Raw genomic sequence first — 14,973 nt, forward strand, 5'->3', positions numbered from 1 at the left:
GGGTCTAGATGTGCTGGTTTAAGGTTGCAGTCTCTTTGGGTGTGTGGGTTTGAATCCCGCTGGTGCCACTCTTACTACCTCGGAGGTTTTCAAATTCTTATCTCATGTAGCGTAATGATTTGCTTACTTTTTACTGAGCTTATCCTTTAATCTTTTCATATGATACTTGTATATTTTGATGTTTAGGAAAAGACAATTCGCAGAATTATTGCTTTGTCTTTTTGGAGAGTGATATGCCCATTACCACACATACACTACTTTAAAATGAAATCAGCTATACTTCCCTTACTCCAAGGACATTTTATCGCTTTTCACCCAGGTAGCATGGCCGAGCGGTCTAAGGCGCTGGATTTAGGCTCCAGTCTCTTTGGAGGCGTGGGTTCAAATCCCACTGCTGCCAGCTTTTAGTGTTGGGCAAAGAACAATCTTGTGACGATTAGCAAATTAGGTAAATCAGTGAGTTTTCAGAAATACCTTGACTGTGTCAGTATGGAATCGAGGAAGCATTTGCAGCAACATGGTTCGTGGGGTCTAGATGTGCTGGTTTAAGGTTGCAGTCTCTTTGGGTGTGTGGGTTTGAATCCCGCTGGTGCCACTCTTACTACCTCGGAGGTTTTCAAATTCTTATCTCATGTAGCGTAATGATTTGCTTACTTTTTACTGAGCTTATCCTTTAATCTTTTCATATGATACTTGTATATTTTGATGTTTAGGAAAAGACAATTCTCAGAATTATTGCTTTGTCTTTTTGGAGAGTGATATGCCCATTACCACACATACACTACTTTAAAATGAAATCAGCTATACTTGCCTTACTCCAAGGAAGTTGACACGGCTGTCATCCAGGTAGCATGGCCGAGCGGTCTAAGGCGCTGGATTAAGGCTCCAGTCTCTTTGGAGGCGTGGGTTCAAATCCCACTGCTGCCAGCTTTTGCAGTCAGGAAGTTCATGAAAAGTCGAATTTAATAGTAGATTGGGTTGTGCAAAGAACAATCTTGTGATGATGATCAAATTAGGTAAATCAGTGAGTTTTCAGAAATACCTGAACAGTTTTGCTATTTAATGGAGCAAGCATTTGCAGTGTCATGGTCGTGGAGTCTAGATGTGCTGGATTAAGGCTGCAGTCTCTTTGGGTGTGTGGGCTTGAATCCCTCTGCTGCCACCTCCACTACCTCTGAGGTTTTCAAATTCTTATCTCATGTAGCTTAATGATTTGCTTACTTTTAAATGAGCTTATCCTTTAATCTTTTCATATGATACTTGTACATTTTGATGTTTAGGAAAAGACAATTCTCAGAATTATTGCTTTGTCCTGTTGGAGAGAGATATGCCCGTTAGCACACATACACTACTTTAAAATAAAATCAGCTATACTTCCCTTACTCCAAGGACATTTTATCGCTTTTCACCCAGGTAGCATGGCCGAGCGGTCTAAGGCGCTGGATTTAGGCTCCAGTCTCTTTGGAGGCGTGGGTTCAAATCCCACTGCTGCCAGCTTTTAGTGTTGGGCAAAGAACAATCTTGTGACGATTAGCAAATTAGGTAAATCAGTGAGTTTTCAGAAATACCTGGACTGTGTCAGTATGGAATCGAGGAAGCATTTGCAGCAACATGGTTCGTGGGGTCTAGATGTGCTGGTTTAAGGTTGCAGTCTCTTTGGGTGTGTGGGTTTGAATCCCGCTGGTGCCACTCTTACTACCTCGGAGGTTTTCAAATTCTTATCTCATGTAGCGTAATGATTTGCTTACTTTTTACTGAGCTTATCCTTTAATCTTTTCATATGATACTTGTATATTTTGATGTTTAGGAAAAGACAATTCTCAGAATTATTGCTTTGTCTTTTTGGAGAGTGATATGCCCATTACCACACATACACTACTTTAAAATGAAATCAGCTATACTTGCCTTACTCCAAGGAAGTTGACACGGCTGTCATCCAGGTAGCATGGCCGAGCGGTCTAAGGCGCTGGATTAAGGCTCCAGTCTCTTTGGAGGCGTGGGTTCAAATCCCACTGCTGCCAGCTTTTGCAGTCAGGAAGTTCATGAAAAGTCGAATTTAATAGTAGATTGGGTTGTGCAAAGAACAATCTTGTGATGATGATCAAATTAGGTAAATCAGTGAGTTTTCAGAAATACCTGAACAGTTTTGCTATTTAATGGAGCAAGCATTTGCAGTGTCATGGTCGTGGAGTCTAGATGTGCTGGATTAAGGCTGCAGTCTCTTTGGGTGTGTGGGCTTGAATCCCTCTGCTGCCACCTCCACTACCTCTGAGGTTTTCAAATTCTTATCTCATGTAGCTTAATGATTTGCTTACTTTTAAATGAGCTTATCCTTTAATCTTTTCATATGATACTTGTACATTTTGATGTTTAGGAAAAGACAATTCTCAGAATTATTGCTTTGTCCTGTTGGAGAGAGATATGCCCGTTAGCACACATACACTACTTTAAAATAAAATCAGCTATACTTCCCTTACTCCAAGGACATTTTATCGCTTTTCACCCAGGTAGCATGGCCGAGCGGTCTAAGGCGCTGGATTTAGGCTCCAGTCTCTTTGGAGGCGTGGGTTCAAATCCCACTGCTGCCAGCTTTTAGTGTTGGGCAAAGAACAATCTTGTGACGATTAGCAAATTAGGTAAATCAGTGAGTTTTCAGAAATACCTTGACTGTGTCAGTATGGAATCGAGGAAGCATTTGCAGCAACATGGTTCGTGGGGTCTAGATGTGCTGGTTTAAGGTTGCAGTCTCTTTGGGTGTGTGGGTTTGAATCCCGCTGGTGCCACTCTTACTACCTCGGAGGTTTTCAAATTCTTATCTCATGTAGCGTAATGATTTGCTTACTTTTTACTGAGCTTATCCTTTAATCTTTTCATATGATACTTGTATATTTTGATGTTTAGGAAAAGACAATTCTCAGAATTATTGCTTTGTCTTTTTGGAGAGTGATATGCCCATTACCACACATACACTACTTTAAAATGAAATCAGCTATACTTGCCTTACTCCAAGGAAGTTGACACGGCTGTCATCCAGGTAGCATGGCCGAGCGGTCTAAGGCGCTGGATTAAGGCTCCAGTCTCTTTGGAGGCGTGGGTTCAAATCCCACTGCTGCCAGCTTTTGCAGTCAGGAAGTTCATGAAAAGTCGAATTTAATAGTAGATTGGGTTGTGCAAAGAACAATCTTGTGATGATGATCAAATTAGGTAAATCAGTGAGTTTTCAGAAATACCTGAACAGTTTTGCTATTTAATGGAGCAAGCATTTGCAGTGTCATGGTCGTGGAGTCTAGATGTGCTGGATTAAGGCTGCAGTCTCTTTGGGTGTGTGGGCTTGAATCCCTCTGCTGCCACCTCCACTACCTCTGAGGTTTTCAAATTCTTATCTCATGTAGCTTAATGATTTGCTTACTTTTAAATGAGCTTATCCTTTAATCTTTTCATATGATACTTGTACATTTTGATGTTTAGGAAAAGACAATTCTCAGAATTATTGCTTTGTCCTGTTGGAGAGAGATATGCCCGTTAGCACACATACACTACTTTAAAATAAAATCAGCTATACTTCCCTTACTCCAAGGACATTTTATCGCTTTTCACCCAGGTAGCATGGCCGAGCGGTCTAAGGCGCTGGATTTAGGCTCCAGTCTCTTTGGAGGCGTGGGTTCAAATCCCACTGCTGCCAGCTTTTAGTGTTGGGCAAAGAACAATCTTGTGACGATTAGCAAATTAGGTAAATCAGTGAGTTTTCAGAAATACCTGGACTGTGTCAGTATGGAATCGAGGAAGCATTTGCAGCAACATGGTTCGTGGGGTCTAGATGTGCTGGTTTAAGGTTGCAGTCTCTTTGGGTGTGTGGGTTTGAATCCCGCTGGTGCCACTCTTACTACCTCGGAGGTTTTCAAATTCTTATCTCATGTAGCGTAATGATTTGCTTACTTTTTACTGAGCTTATCCTTTAATCTTTTCATATGATACTTGTATATTTTGATGTTTAGGAAAAGACAATTCTCAGAATTATTGCTTTGTCTTTTTGGAGAGTGATATGCCCATTACCACACATACACTACTTTAAAATGAAATCAGCTATACTTGCCTTACTCCAAGGAAGTTGACACGGCTGTCATCCAGGTAGCATGGCCGAGCGGTCTAAGGCGCTGGATTAAGGCTCCAGTCTCTTTGGAGGCGTGGGTTCAAATCCCACTGCTGCCAGCTTTTGCAGTCAGGAAGTTCATGAAAAGTCGAATTTAATAGTAGATTGGGTTGTGCAAAGAACAATCTTGTGATGATGATCAAATTAGGTAAATCAGTGAGTTTTCAGAAATACCTGAACAGTTTTGCTATTTAATGGAGCAAGCATTTGCAGTGTCATGGTCGTGGAGTCTAGATGTGCTGGATTAAGGCTGCAGTCTCTTTGGGTGTGTGGGCTTGAATCCCTCTGCTGCCACCTCCACTACCTCTGAGGTTTTCAAATTCTTATCTCATGTAGCTTAATGATTTGCTTACTTTTAAATGAGCTTATCCTTTAATCTTTTCATATGATACTTGTACATTTTGATGTTTAGGAAAAGACAATTCTCAGAATTATTGCTTTGTCCTGTTGGAGAGAGATATGCCCGTTAGCACACATACACTACTTTAAAATAAAATCAGCTATACTTCCCTTACTCCAAGGACATTTTATCGCTTTTCACCCAGGTAGCATGGCCGAGCGGTCTAAGGCGCTGGATTTAGGCTCCAGTCTCTTTGGAGGCGTGGGTTCAAATCCCACTGCTGCCAGCTTTTAGTGTTGGGCAAAGAACAATCTTGTGACGATTAGCAAATTAGGTAAATCAGTGAGTTTTCAGAAATACCTGGACTGTGTCAGTATGGAATCGAGGAAGCATTTGCAGCAACATGGTTCGTGGGGTCTAGATGTGCTGGTTTAAGGTTGCAGTCTCTTTGGGTGTGTGGGTTTGAATCCCGCTGGTGCCACTCTTACTACCTCGGAGGTTTTCAATTTCTTATCTCATGTAGCGTAATGATTTGCTTACTTTTTACTGAGCTTATCCTTTAATCTTTTCATATGATACTTGTATATTTTGATGTTTAGGAAAAGACAATTCTCAGAATTATTGCTTTGTCTTTTTGGAGAGTGATATGCCCATTACCACACATACACTACTTTAAAATGAAATCAGCTATACTTGCCTTACTCCAAGGAAGTTGACACGGCTGTCATCCAGGTAGCATGGCCGAGCGGTCTAAGGCGCTGGATTAAGGCTCCAGTCTCTTTGGAGGCGTGGGTTCAAATCCCACTGCTGCCAGCTTTTGCAGTCAGGAAGTTCATGAAAAGTCGAATTTAATAGTAGATTGGGTTGTGCAAAGAACAATCTTGTGATGATGATCAAATTAGGTAAATCAGTGAGTTTTCAGAAATACCTGAACAGTTTTGCTATTTAATGGAGCAAGCATTTGCAGTGTCATGGTCGTGGAGTCTAGATGTGCTGGATTAAGGCTGCAGTCTCTTTGGGTGTGTGGGCTTGAATCCCTCTGCTGCCACCTCCACTACCTCTGAGGTTTTCAAATTCTTATCTCATGTAGCTTAATGATTTGCTTACTTTTAAATGAGCTTATCCTTTAATCTTTTCATATGATACTTGTACATTTTGATGTTTAGGAAAAGACAATTCTCAGAATTATTGCTTTGTCCTGTTGGAGAGAGATATGCCCGTTAGCACACATACACTACTTTAAAATAAAATCAGCTATACTTCCCTTACTCCAAGGACATTTTATCGCTTTTCACCCAGGTAGCATGGCCGAGCGGTCTAAGGCGCTGGATTTAGGCTCCAGTCTCTTTGGAGGCGTGGGTTCAAATCCCACTGCTGCCAGCTTTTAGTGTTGGGCAAAGAACAATCTTGTGACGATTAGCAAATTAGGTAAATCAGTGAGTTTTCAGAAATACCTGGACTGTGTCAGTATGGAATCGAGGAAGCATTTGCAGCAACATGGTTCGTGGGGTCTAGATGTGCTGGTTTAAGGTTGCAGTCTCTTTGGGTGTGTGGGTTTGAATCCCGCTGGTGCCACTCTTACTACCTCGGAGGTTTTCAAATTCTTATCTCATGTAGCGTAATGATTTGCTTACTTTTTACTGAGCTTATCCTTTAATCTTTTCATATGATACTTGTATATTTTGATGTTTAGGAAAAGACAATTCTCAGAATTATTGCTTTGTCTTTTTGGAGAGTGATATGCCCATTACCACACATACACTACTTTAAAATGAAATCAGCTATACTTGCCTTACTCCAAGGAAGTTGACACGGCTGTCATCCAGGTAGCATGGCCGAGCGGTCTAAGGCGCTGGATTAAGGCTCCAGTCTCTTTGGAGGCGTGGGTTCAAATCCCACTGCTGCCAGCTTTTGCAGTCAGGAAGTTCATGAAAAGTCGAATTTAATAGTAGATTGGGTTGTGCAAAGAACAATCTTGTGATGATGATCAAATTAGGTAAATCAGTGAGTTTTCAGAAATACCTGAACAGTTTTGCTATTTAATGGAGCAAGCATTTGCAGTGTCATGGTCGTGGAGTCTAGATGTGCTGGATTAAGGCTGCAGTCTCTTTGGGTGTGTGGGCTTGAATCCCTCTGCTGCCACCTCCACTACCTCTGAGGTTTTCAAATTCTTATCTCATGTAGCTTAATGATTTGCTTACTTTTAAATGAGCTTATCCTTTAATCTTTTCATATGATACTTGTACATTTTGATGTTTAGGAAAAGACAATTCTCAGAATTATTGCTTTGTCCTGTTGGAGAGAGATATGCCCGTTAGCACACATACACTACTTTAAAATAAAATCAGCTATACTTCCCTTACTCCAAGGACATTTTATCGCTTTTCACCCAGGTAGCATGGCCGAGCGGTCTAAGGCGCTGGATTTAGGCTCCAGTCTCTTTGGAGGCGTGGGTTCAAATCCCACTGCTGCCAGCTTTTAGTGTTGGGCAAAGAACAATCTTGTGACGATTAGCAAATTAGGTAAATCAGTGAGTTTTCAGAAATACCTGGACTGTGTCAGTATGGAATCGAGGAAGCATTTGCAGCAACATGGTTCGTGGGGTCTAGATGTGCTGGTTTAAGGTTGCAGTCTCTTTGGGTGTGTGGGTTTGAATCCCGCTGGTGCCACTCTTACTACCTCGGAGGTTTTCAAATTCTTATCTCATGTAGCGTAATGATTTGCTTACTTTTTACTGAGCTTATCCTTTAATCTTTTCATATGATACTTGTATATTTTGATGTTTAGGAAAAGACAATTCTCAGAATTATTGCTTTGTCTTTTTGGAGAGTGATATGCCCATTACCACACATACACTACTTTAAAATGAAATCAGCTATACTTGCCTTACTCCAAGGAAGTTGACACGGCTGTCATCCAGGTAGCATGGCCGAGCGGTCTAAGGCGCTGGATTAAGGCTCCAGTCTCTTTGGAGGCGTGGGTTCAAATCCCACTGCTGCCAGCTTTTGCAGTCAGGAAGTTCATGAAAAGTCGAATTTAATAGTAGATTGGGTTGTGCAAAGAACAATCTTGTGATGATGATCAAATTAGGTAAATCAGTGAGTTTTCAGAAATACCTGAACAGTTTTGCTATTTAATGGAGCAAGCATTTGCAGTGTCATGGTCGTGGAGTCTAGATGTGCTGGATTAAGGCTGCAGTCTCTTTGGGTGTGTGGGCTTGAATCCCTCTGCTGCCACCTCCACTACCTCTGAGGTTTTCAAATTCTTATCTCATGTAGCTTAATGATTTGCTTACTTTTAAATGAGCTTATCCTTTAATCTTTTCATATGATACTTGTACATTTTGATGTTTAGGAAAAGACAATTCTCAGAATTATTGCTTTGTCCTGTTGGAGAGAGATATGCCCGTTAGCACACATACACTACTTTAAAATAAAATCAGCTATACTTCCCTTACTCCAAGGACATTTTATCGCTTTTCACCCAGGTAGCATGGCCGAGCGGTCTAAGGCGCTGGATTTAGGCTCCAGTCTCTTTGGAGGCGTGGGTTCAAATCCCACTGCTGCCAGCTTTTAGTGTTGGGCAAAGAACAATCTTGTGACGATTAGCAAATTAGGTAAATCAGTGAGTTTTCAGAAATACCTGGACTGTGTCAGTATGGAATCGAGGAAGCATTTGCAGCAACATGGTTCGTGGGGTCTAGATGTGCTGGTTTAAGGTTGCAGTCTCTTTGGGTGTGTGGGTTTGAATCCCGCTGGTGCCACTCTTACTACCTCGGAGGTTTTCAAATTCTTATCTCATGTAGCGTAATGATTTGCTTACTTTTTACTGAGCTTATCCTTTAATCTTTTCATATGATACTTGTATATTGTGATGTTTAGGAAAAGACAATTCTCAGAATTATTGCTTTGTCTTTTTGGAGAGTGATATGCCCATTACCACACATACACTACTTTAAAATGAAATCAGCTATACTTGCCTTACTCCAAGGAAGTTGACACGGCTGTCATCCAGGTAGCATGGCCGAGCGGTCTAAGGCGCTGGATTAAGGCTCCAGTCTCTTTGGAGGCGTGGGTTCAAATCCCACTGCTGCCAGCTTTTGCAGTCAGGAAGTTCATGAAAAGTCGAATTTAATAGTAGATTGGGTTGTGCAAAGAACAATCTTGTGATGATGATCAAATTAGGTAAATCAGTGAGCTTTCAGAAATACCTGAACAGTTTTGCTATTTAATGGAGCAAGCATTTGCAGTGTCATGGTCGTGGAGTCTAGATGTGCTGGATTAAGGCTGCAGTCTCTTTGGGTGTGTGGGCTTGAATCCCTCTGCTGCCACCTCCACTACCTCTGAGGTTTTCAAATTCTTATCTCATGTAGCTTAATGATTTGCTTACTTTTAAATGAGCTTATCCTTTAATCTTTTCATATGATACTTGTACATTTTGATGTTTAGGAAAAGACAATTCTCAGAATTATTGCTTTGTCCTGTTGGAGAGAGATATGCCCGTTAGCACACATACACTACTTTAAAATAAAATCAGCTATACTTCCCTTACTCCAAGGACATTTTATCGCTTTTCACCCAGGTAGCATGGCCGAGCGGTCTAAGGCGCTGGATTTAGGCTCCAGTCTCTTTGGAGGCGTGGGTTCAAATCCCACTGCTGCCAGCTTTTAGTGTTGGGCAAAGAACAATCTTGTGACGATTAGCAAATTAGGTAAATCAGTGAGTTTTCAGAAATACCTGGACTGTGTCAGTATGGAATCGAGGAAGCATTTGCAGCAACATGGTTCGTGGGGTCTAGATGTGCTGGTTTAAGGTTGCAGTCTCTTTGGGTGTGTGGGTTTGAATCCCGCTGGTGCCACTCTTACTACCTCGGAGGTTTTCAAATTCTTATCTCATGTAGCGTAATGATTTGCTTACTTTTTACTGAGCTTATCCTTTAATCTTTTCATATGATACTTGTATATTTTGATGTTTAGGAAAAGACAATTCTCAGAATTATTGCTTTGTCTTTTTGGAGAGTGATATGCCCATTACCACACATACACTACTTTAAAATGAAATCAGCTATACTTGCCTTACTCCAAGGAAGTTGACACGGCTGTCATCCAGGTAGCATGGCCGAGCGGTCTAAGGCGCTGGATTAAGGCTCCAGTCTCTTTGGAGGCGTGGGTTCAAATCCCACTGCTGCCAGCTTTTGCAGTCAGGAAGTTCATGAAAAGTCGAATTTAATAGTAGATTGGGTTGTGCAAAGAACAATCTTGTGATGATGATCAAATTAGGTAAATCAGTGAGTTTTCAGAAATACCTGAACAGTTTTGCTATTTAATGGAGCAAGCATTTGCAGTGTCATGGTCGTGGAGTCTAGATGTGCTGGATTAAGGCTGCAGTCTCTTTGGGTGTGTGGGCTTGAATCCCTCTGCTGCCACCTCCACTACCTCTGAGGTTTTCAAATTCTTATCTCATGTAGCTTAATGATTTGCTTACTTTTAAATGAGCTTATCCTTTAATCTTTTCATATGATACTTGTACATTTTGATGTTTAGGAAAAGACAATTCTCAGAATTATTGCTTTGTCCTGTTGGAGAGAGATATGCCCGTTAGCACACATACACTACTTTAAAATAAAATCAGCTATACTTCCCTTACTCCAAGGACATTTTATCGCTTTTCACCCAGGTAGCATGGCCGAGCGGTCTAAGGCGCTGGATTTAGGCTCCAGTCTCTTTGGAGGCGTGGGTTCAAATCCCACTGCTGCCAGCTTTTAGTGTTGGGCAAAGAACAATCTTGTGACGATTAGCAAATTAGGTAAATCAGTGAGTTTTCAGAAATACCTGGACTGTGTCAGTATGGAATCGAGGAAGCATTTGCAGCAACATGGTTCGTGGGGTCTAGATGTGCTGGTTTAAGGTTGCAGTCTCTTTGGGTGTGTGGGTTTGAATCCCGCTGGTGCCACTCTTACTACCTCGGAGGTTTTCAAATTCTTATCTCATGTAGCGTAATGATTTGCTTACTTTTTACTGAGCTTATCCTTTAATCTTTTCATATGATACTTGTATATTTTGATGTTTAGGAAAAGACAATTCTCAGAATTATTGCTTTGTCTTTTTGGAGAGTGATATGCCCATTACCACACATACACTACTTTAAAATGAAATCAGCTATACTTGCCTTACTCCAAGGAAGTTGACACGGCTGTCATCCAGGTAGCATGGCCGAGCGGTCTAAGGCGCTGGATTAAGGCTCCAGTCTCTTTGGAGGCGTGGGTTCAAATCCCACTGCTGCCAGCTTTTGCAGTCAGGAAGTTCATGAAAAGTCGAATTTAATAGTAGATTGGGTTGTGCAAAGAACAATCTTGTGATGATGATCAAATTAGGTAAATCAGTGAGTTTTCAGAAATACCTGAACAGTTTTGCTATTTAATGGAGCAAGCATTTGCAGTGTCATGGTCGTGGAGTCTAGATGTGCTGGATTAAGGCTGCAGTCTCTTTGGGTGTGTGGGCTTGAATCCCTCTGCTGCCACCTCCACTACCTCTGAGGTTTTCAAATTCTTATCTCATGTAGCTTAATGATTTGCTTACTTTTAAATGAGCTTATCCTTTAATCTTTTCATATGATACTTGTACATTTTGATGTTTAGGAAAAGACAATTCTCAGAATTATTGCTTTGTCCTGTTGGAGAGAGATATGCCCGTTAGCACACATACACTACTTTAAAATAAAATCAGCTATACTTCCCTTACTCCAAGGACATTTTATCGCTTTTCACCCAGGTAGCATGGCCGAGCGGTCTAAGGCGCTGGATTTAGGCTCCAGTCTCTTTGGAGGCGTGGGTTCAAATCCCACTGCTGCCAGCTTTTAGTGTTGGGCAAAGAACAATCTTGTGACGATTAGCAAATTAGGTAAATCAGTGAGTTTTCAGAAATACCTGGACTGTGTCAGTATGGAATCGAGGAAGCATTTGCAGCAACATGGTTCGTGGGGTCTAGATGTGCTGGTTTAAGGTTGCAGTCTCTTTGGGTGTGTGGGTTTGAATCCCGCTGGTGCCACTCTTACTACCTCGGAGGTTTTCAAATTCTTATCTCATGTAGCGTAATGATTTGCTTACTTTTTACTGAGCTTATCCTTTAATCTTTTCATATGATACTTGTATATTTTGATGTTTAGGAAAAGACAATTCGCAGAATTATTGCTTTGTCTTTTTGGAGAGTGATATGCCCATTACCACACATACACTACTTTAAAATGAAATCAGCTATACTTCCCTTACTCCAAGGACATTTTATCGCTTTTCACCCAGGTAGCATGGCCGAGCGGTCTAAGGCGCTGGATTTAGGCTCCAGTCTCTTTGGAGGCGTGGGTTCAAATCCCACTGCTGCCAGCTTTTAGTGTTGGGCAAAGAACAATCTTGTGACGATTAGCAAATTAGGTAAATCAGTGAGTTTTCAGAAATACCTTGACTGTGTCAGTATGGAATCGAGGAAGCATTTGCAGCAACATGGTTCGTGGGGTCTAGATGTGCTGGTTTAAGGTTGCAGTCTCTTTGGGTGTGTGGGTTTGAATCCCGCTGGTGCCACTCTTACTACCTCGGAGGTTTTCAAATTCTTATCTCATGTAGCGTAATGATTTGCTTACTTTTTACTGAGCTTATCCTTTAATCTTTTCATATGATACTTGTATATTTTGATGTTTAGGAAAAGACAATTCTCAGAATTATTGCTTTGTCTTTTTGGAGAGTGATATGCCCATTACCACACATACACTACTTTAAAATGAAATCAGCTATACTTGCCTTACTCCAAGGAAGTTGACACGGCTGTCATCCAGGTAGCATGGCCGAGCGGTCTAAGGCGCTGGATTAAGGCTCCAGTCTCTTTGGAGGCGTGGGTTCAAATCCCACTGCTGCCAGCTTTTGCAGTCAGGAAGTTCATGAAAAGTCGAATTTAATAGTAGATTGGGTTGTGCAAAGAACAATCTTGTGATGATGATCAAATTAGGTAAATCAGTGAGTTTTCAGAAATACCTGAACAGTTTTGCTATTTAATGGAGCAAGCATTTGCAGTGTCATGGTCGTGGAGTCTAGATGTGCTGGATTAAGGCTGCAGTCTCTTTGGGTGTGTGGGCTTGAATCCCTCTGCTGCCACCTCCACTACCTCTGAGGTTTTCAAATTCTTATCTCATGTAGCTTAATGATTTGCTTACTTTTAAATGAGCTTATCCTTTAATCTTTTCATATGATACTTGTACATTTTGATGTTTAGGAAAAGACAATTCTCAGAATTATTGCTTTGTCCTGTTGGAGAGAGATATGCCCGTTAGCACACATACACTACTTTAAAATAAAATCAGCTATACTTCCCTTACTCCAAGGACATTTTATCGCTTTTCACCCAGGTAGCATGGCCGAGCGGTCTAAGGCGCTGGATTTAGGCTCCAGTCTCTTTGGAGGCGTGGGTTCAAATCCCACTGCTGCCAGCTTTTAGTGTTGGGCAAAGAACAATCTTGTGACGATTAGCAAATTAGGTAAATCAGTGAGTTTTCAGAAATACCTGGACTGTGTCAGTATGGAATCGAGGAAGCATTTGCAGCAACATGGTTCGTGGGGTCTAGATGTGCTGGTTTAAGGTTGCAGTCTCTTTGGGTGTGTGGGTTTGAATCCCGCTGGTGCCACTCTTACTACCTCGGAGGTTTTCAAATTCTTATCTCATGTAGCGTAATGATTTGCTTACTTTTTACTGAGCTTATCCTTTAATCTTTTCATATGATACTTGTATATTTTGATGTTTAGGAAAAGACAATTCTCAGAATTATTGCTTTGTCTTTTTGGAGAGTGATATGCCCATTACCACACATACACTACTTTAAAATGAAATCAGCTATACTTGCCTTACTCCAAGGAAGTTGACACGGCTGTCATCCAGGTAGCATGGCCGAGCGGTCTAAGGCGCTGGATTAAGGCTCCAGTCTCTTTGGAGGCGTGGGTTCAAATCCCACTGCTGCCAGCTTTTGCAGTCAGGAAGTTCATGAAAAGTCGAATTTAATAGTAGATTGGGTTGTGCAAAGAACAATCTTGTGATGATGATCAAATTAGGTAAATCAGTGAGTTTTCAGAAATACCTGAACAGTTTTGCTATTTAATGGAGCAAGCATTTGCAGTGTCATGGTCGTGGAGTCTAGATGTGCTGGATTAAGGCTGCAGTCTCTTTGGGTGTGTGGGCTTGAATCCCTCTGCTGCCACCTCCACTACCTCTGAGGTTTTCAAATTCTTATCTCATGTAGCTTAATGATTTGCTTACTTTTAAATGAGCTTATCCTTTAATCTTTTCATATGATACTTGTACATTTTGATGTTTAGGAAAAGACAATTCTCAGAATTATTGCTTTGTCCTGTTGGAGAGAGATATGCCCGTTAGCACACATACACTACTTTAAAATAAAATCAGCTATACTTCCCTTACTCCAAGGACATTTTATCGCTTTTCACCCAGGTAGCATGGCCGAGCGGTCTAAGGCGCTGGATTTAGGCTCCAGTCTCTTTGGAGGCGTGGGTTCAAATCCCACTGCTGCCAGCTTTTAGTGTTGGGCAAAGAACAATCTTGTGACGATTAGCAAATTAGGTAAATCAGTGAGTTTTCAGAAATACCTGGACTGTGTCAGTATGGAATCGAGGAAGCATTTGCAGCAACATGGTTCGTGGGGTCTAGATGTGCTGGTTTAAGGTTGCAGTCTCTTTGGGTGTGTGGGTTTGAATCCCGCTGGTGCCACTCTTACTACCTCGGAGGTTTTCAAATTCTTATCTCATGTAGCGTAATGATTTGCTTACTTTTTACTGAGCTTATCCTTTAATCTTTTCATATGATACTTGTATATTTTGATGTTTAGGAAAAGACAATTCTCAGAATTATTGCTTTGTCTTTTTGGAGAGTGATATGCCCATTACCACACATACACTACTTTAAAATGAAATCAGCTATACTTGCCTTACTCCAAGGAAGTTGACACGGCTGTCATCCAGGTAGCATGGCCGAGCGGTCTAAGGCGCTGGATTAAGGCTCCAGTCTCTTTGGAGGCGTGGGTTCAAATCCCACTGCTGCCAGCTTTTGCAGTCAGGAAGTTCATGAAAAGTCGAATTTAATAGTAGATTGGGTTGTGCAAAGAACAATCTTGTGATGATGATCAAATTAGGTAAATCAGTGAGTTTTCAGAAATACCTGAACAGTTTTGCTATTTAATGGAGCAAGCATTTGCAGTGTCATGGTCGTGGAGTCTAGATGTGCTGGATTAAGGCTGCAGTCTCTTTGGGTGTGTGGGCTTGAATCCCTCTGCTGCCACCTCCACTACCTCTGAGGTTTTCAAATTCTTATCTCATGTAGCTTAATGATTTGCTTACTTTTAAATGAGCTTATCCTTTAATCTTTTCATATGATACTTGTACATTTTGATGTTTAGGAAAAGACAATTCTCAGAATTATTGCTTTGTCCTGTTG

At 41.3% G+C, this 14,973-nt stretch overlaps 27 non-coding genes across 27 annotated transcripts; all 27 read left to right on the plus strand.

The window, feature by feature from the left end:
- Nucleotides 1–318: 318 nt before the first annotated feature.
- TRNAL-UAG (transfer RNA leucine (anticodon UAG)) lies at nucleotides 319–400 on the plus strand. Its single transcript has one exon. It is a non-coding gene; the product is annotated as a tRNA-Leu (tRNA).
- Nucleotides 401–845: 445 nt separating this feature from the next.
- Nucleotides 846–927, plus strand: TRNAL-AAG (transfer RNA leucine (anticodon AAG)). The gene has a single exon. It is a non-coding gene; the product is annotated as a tRNA-Leu (tRNA).
- Nucleotides 928–1,412: 485 nt separating this feature from the next.
- Nucleotides 1,413–1,494, plus strand: TRNAL-UAG (transfer RNA leucine (anticodon UAG)). Its single transcript has one exon. It is a non-coding gene; the product is annotated as a tRNA-Leu (tRNA).
- Nucleotides 1,495–1,939: 445 nt separating this feature from the next.
- On the plus strand, nucleotides 1,940–2,021 carry TRNAL-AAG (transfer RNA leucine (anticodon AAG)). Its single transcript has one exon. It is a non-coding gene; the product is annotated as a tRNA-Leu (tRNA).
- Nucleotides 2,022–2,506: 485 nt separating this feature from the next.
- Nucleotides 2,507–2,588, plus strand: TRNAL-UAG (transfer RNA leucine (anticodon UAG)). Its single transcript has one exon. It is a non-coding gene; the product is annotated as a tRNA-Leu (tRNA).
- Nucleotides 2,589–3,033: 445 nt separating this feature from the next.
- Nucleotides 3,034–3,115, plus strand: TRNAL-AAG (transfer RNA leucine (anticodon AAG)). The gene has a single exon. It is a non-coding gene; the product is annotated as a tRNA-Leu (tRNA).
- Nucleotides 3,116–3,600: 485 nt separating this feature from the next.
- TRNAL-UAG (transfer RNA leucine (anticodon UAG)) lies at nucleotides 3,601–3,682 on the plus strand. The gene has a single exon. It is a non-coding gene; the product is annotated as a tRNA-Leu (tRNA).
- Nucleotides 3,683–4,127: 445 nt separating this feature from the next.
- TRNAL-AAG (transfer RNA leucine (anticodon AAG)) lies at nucleotides 4,128–4,209 on the plus strand. The gene has a single exon. It is a non-coding gene; the product is annotated as a tRNA-Leu (tRNA).
- A 485-nt stretch (nucleotides 4,210–4,694) lies between these two features.
- TRNAL-UAG (transfer RNA leucine (anticodon UAG)) lies at nucleotides 4,695–4,776 on the plus strand. The gene has a single exon. It is a non-coding gene; the product is annotated as a tRNA-Leu (tRNA).
- Nucleotides 4,777–5,221: 445 nt separating this feature from the next.
- On the plus strand, nucleotides 5,222–5,303 carry TRNAL-AAG (transfer RNA leucine (anticodon AAG)). The gene has a single exon. It is a non-coding gene; the product is annotated as a tRNA-Leu (tRNA).
- A 485-nt stretch (nucleotides 5,304–5,788) lies between these two features.
- Nucleotides 5,789–5,870, plus strand: TRNAL-UAG (transfer RNA leucine (anticodon UAG)). Its single transcript has one exon. It is a non-coding gene; the product is annotated as a tRNA-Leu (tRNA).
- Nucleotides 5,871–6,315: 445 nt separating this feature from the next.
- Nucleotides 6,316–6,397, plus strand: TRNAL-AAG (transfer RNA leucine (anticodon AAG)). The gene has a single exon. It is a non-coding gene; the product is annotated as a tRNA-Leu (tRNA).
- Nucleotides 6,398–6,882: 485 nt separating this feature from the next.
- On the plus strand, nucleotides 6,883–6,964 carry TRNAL-UAG (transfer RNA leucine (anticodon UAG)). The gene has a single exon. It is a non-coding gene; the product is annotated as a tRNA-Leu (tRNA).
- Nucleotides 6,965–7,409: 445 nt separating this feature from the next.
- On the plus strand, nucleotides 7,410–7,491 carry TRNAL-AAG (transfer RNA leucine (anticodon AAG)). Its single transcript has one exon. It is a non-coding gene; the product is annotated as a tRNA-Leu (tRNA).
- A 485-nt stretch (nucleotides 7,492–7,976) lies between these two features.
- Nucleotides 7,977–8,058, plus strand: TRNAL-UAG (transfer RNA leucine (anticodon UAG)). Its single transcript has one exon. It is a non-coding gene; the product is annotated as a tRNA-Leu (tRNA).
- A 445-nt stretch (nucleotides 8,059–8,503) lies between these two features.
- Nucleotides 8,504–8,585, plus strand: TRNAL-AAG (transfer RNA leucine (anticodon AAG)). Its single transcript has one exon. It is a non-coding gene; the product is annotated as a tRNA-Leu (tRNA).
- A 485-nt stretch (nucleotides 8,586–9,070) lies between these two features.
- On the plus strand, nucleotides 9,071–9,152 carry TRNAL-UAG (transfer RNA leucine (anticodon UAG)). Its single transcript has one exon. It is a non-coding gene; the product is annotated as a tRNA-Leu (tRNA).
- Nucleotides 9,153–9,597: 445 nt separating this feature from the next.
- Nucleotides 9,598–9,679, plus strand: TRNAL-AAG (transfer RNA leucine (anticodon AAG)). The gene has a single exon. It is a non-coding gene; the product is annotated as a tRNA-Leu (tRNA).
- A 485-nt stretch (nucleotides 9,680–10,164) lies between these two features.
- On the plus strand, nucleotides 10,165–10,246 carry TRNAL-UAG (transfer RNA leucine (anticodon UAG)). The gene has a single exon. It is a non-coding gene; the product is annotated as a tRNA-Leu (tRNA).
- A 445-nt stretch (nucleotides 10,247–10,691) lies between these two features.
- TRNAL-AAG (transfer RNA leucine (anticodon AAG)) lies at nucleotides 10,692–10,773 on the plus strand. The gene has a single exon. It is a non-coding gene; the product is annotated as a tRNA-Leu (tRNA).
- Nucleotides 10,774–11,258: 485 nt separating this feature from the next.
- TRNAL-UAG (transfer RNA leucine (anticodon UAG)) lies at nucleotides 11,259–11,340 on the plus strand. The gene has a single exon. It is a non-coding gene; the product is annotated as a tRNA-Leu (tRNA).
- A 445-nt stretch (nucleotides 11,341–11,785) lies between these two features.
- Nucleotides 11,786–11,867, plus strand: TRNAL-UAG (transfer RNA leucine (anticodon UAG)). The gene has a single exon. It is a non-coding gene; the product is annotated as a tRNA-Leu (tRNA).
- A 445-nt stretch (nucleotides 11,868–12,312) lies between these two features.
- TRNAL-AAG (transfer RNA leucine (anticodon AAG)) lies at nucleotides 12,313–12,394 on the plus strand. Its single transcript has one exon. It is a non-coding gene; the product is annotated as a tRNA-Leu (tRNA).
- Nucleotides 12,395–12,879: 485 nt separating this feature from the next.
- On the plus strand, nucleotides 12,880–12,961 carry TRNAL-UAG (transfer RNA leucine (anticodon UAG)). The gene has a single exon. It is a non-coding gene; the product is annotated as a tRNA-Leu (tRNA).
- Nucleotides 12,962–13,406: 445 nt separating this feature from the next.
- TRNAL-AAG (transfer RNA leucine (anticodon AAG)) lies at nucleotides 13,407–13,488 on the plus strand. The gene has a single exon. It is a non-coding gene; the product is annotated as a tRNA-Leu (tRNA).
- Nucleotides 13,489–13,973: 485 nt separating this feature from the next.
- On the plus strand, nucleotides 13,974–14,055 carry TRNAL-UAG (transfer RNA leucine (anticodon UAG)). Its single transcript has one exon. It is a non-coding gene; the product is annotated as a tRNA-Leu (tRNA).
- A 445-nt stretch (nucleotides 14,056–14,500) lies between these two features.
- TRNAL-AAG (transfer RNA leucine (anticodon AAG)) lies at nucleotides 14,501–14,582 on the plus strand. The gene has a single exon. It is a non-coding gene; the product is annotated as a tRNA-Leu (tRNA).
- The last annotated feature ends 391 nt before the right edge of the window (nucleotides 14,583–14,973 follow it).

The sequence above is a fragment of the Anomaloglossus baeobatrachus genome, chromosome 5, assembly GCF_048569485.1.
Source record: "Anomaloglossus baeobatrachus isolate aAnoBae1 chromosome 5, aAnoBae1.hap1, whole genome shotgun sequence".
In the NCBI taxonomy this organism is placed as follows: Eukaryota; Metazoa; Chordata; class Amphibia; order Anura; family Aromobatidae; genus Anomaloglossus; species Anomaloglossus baeobatrachus.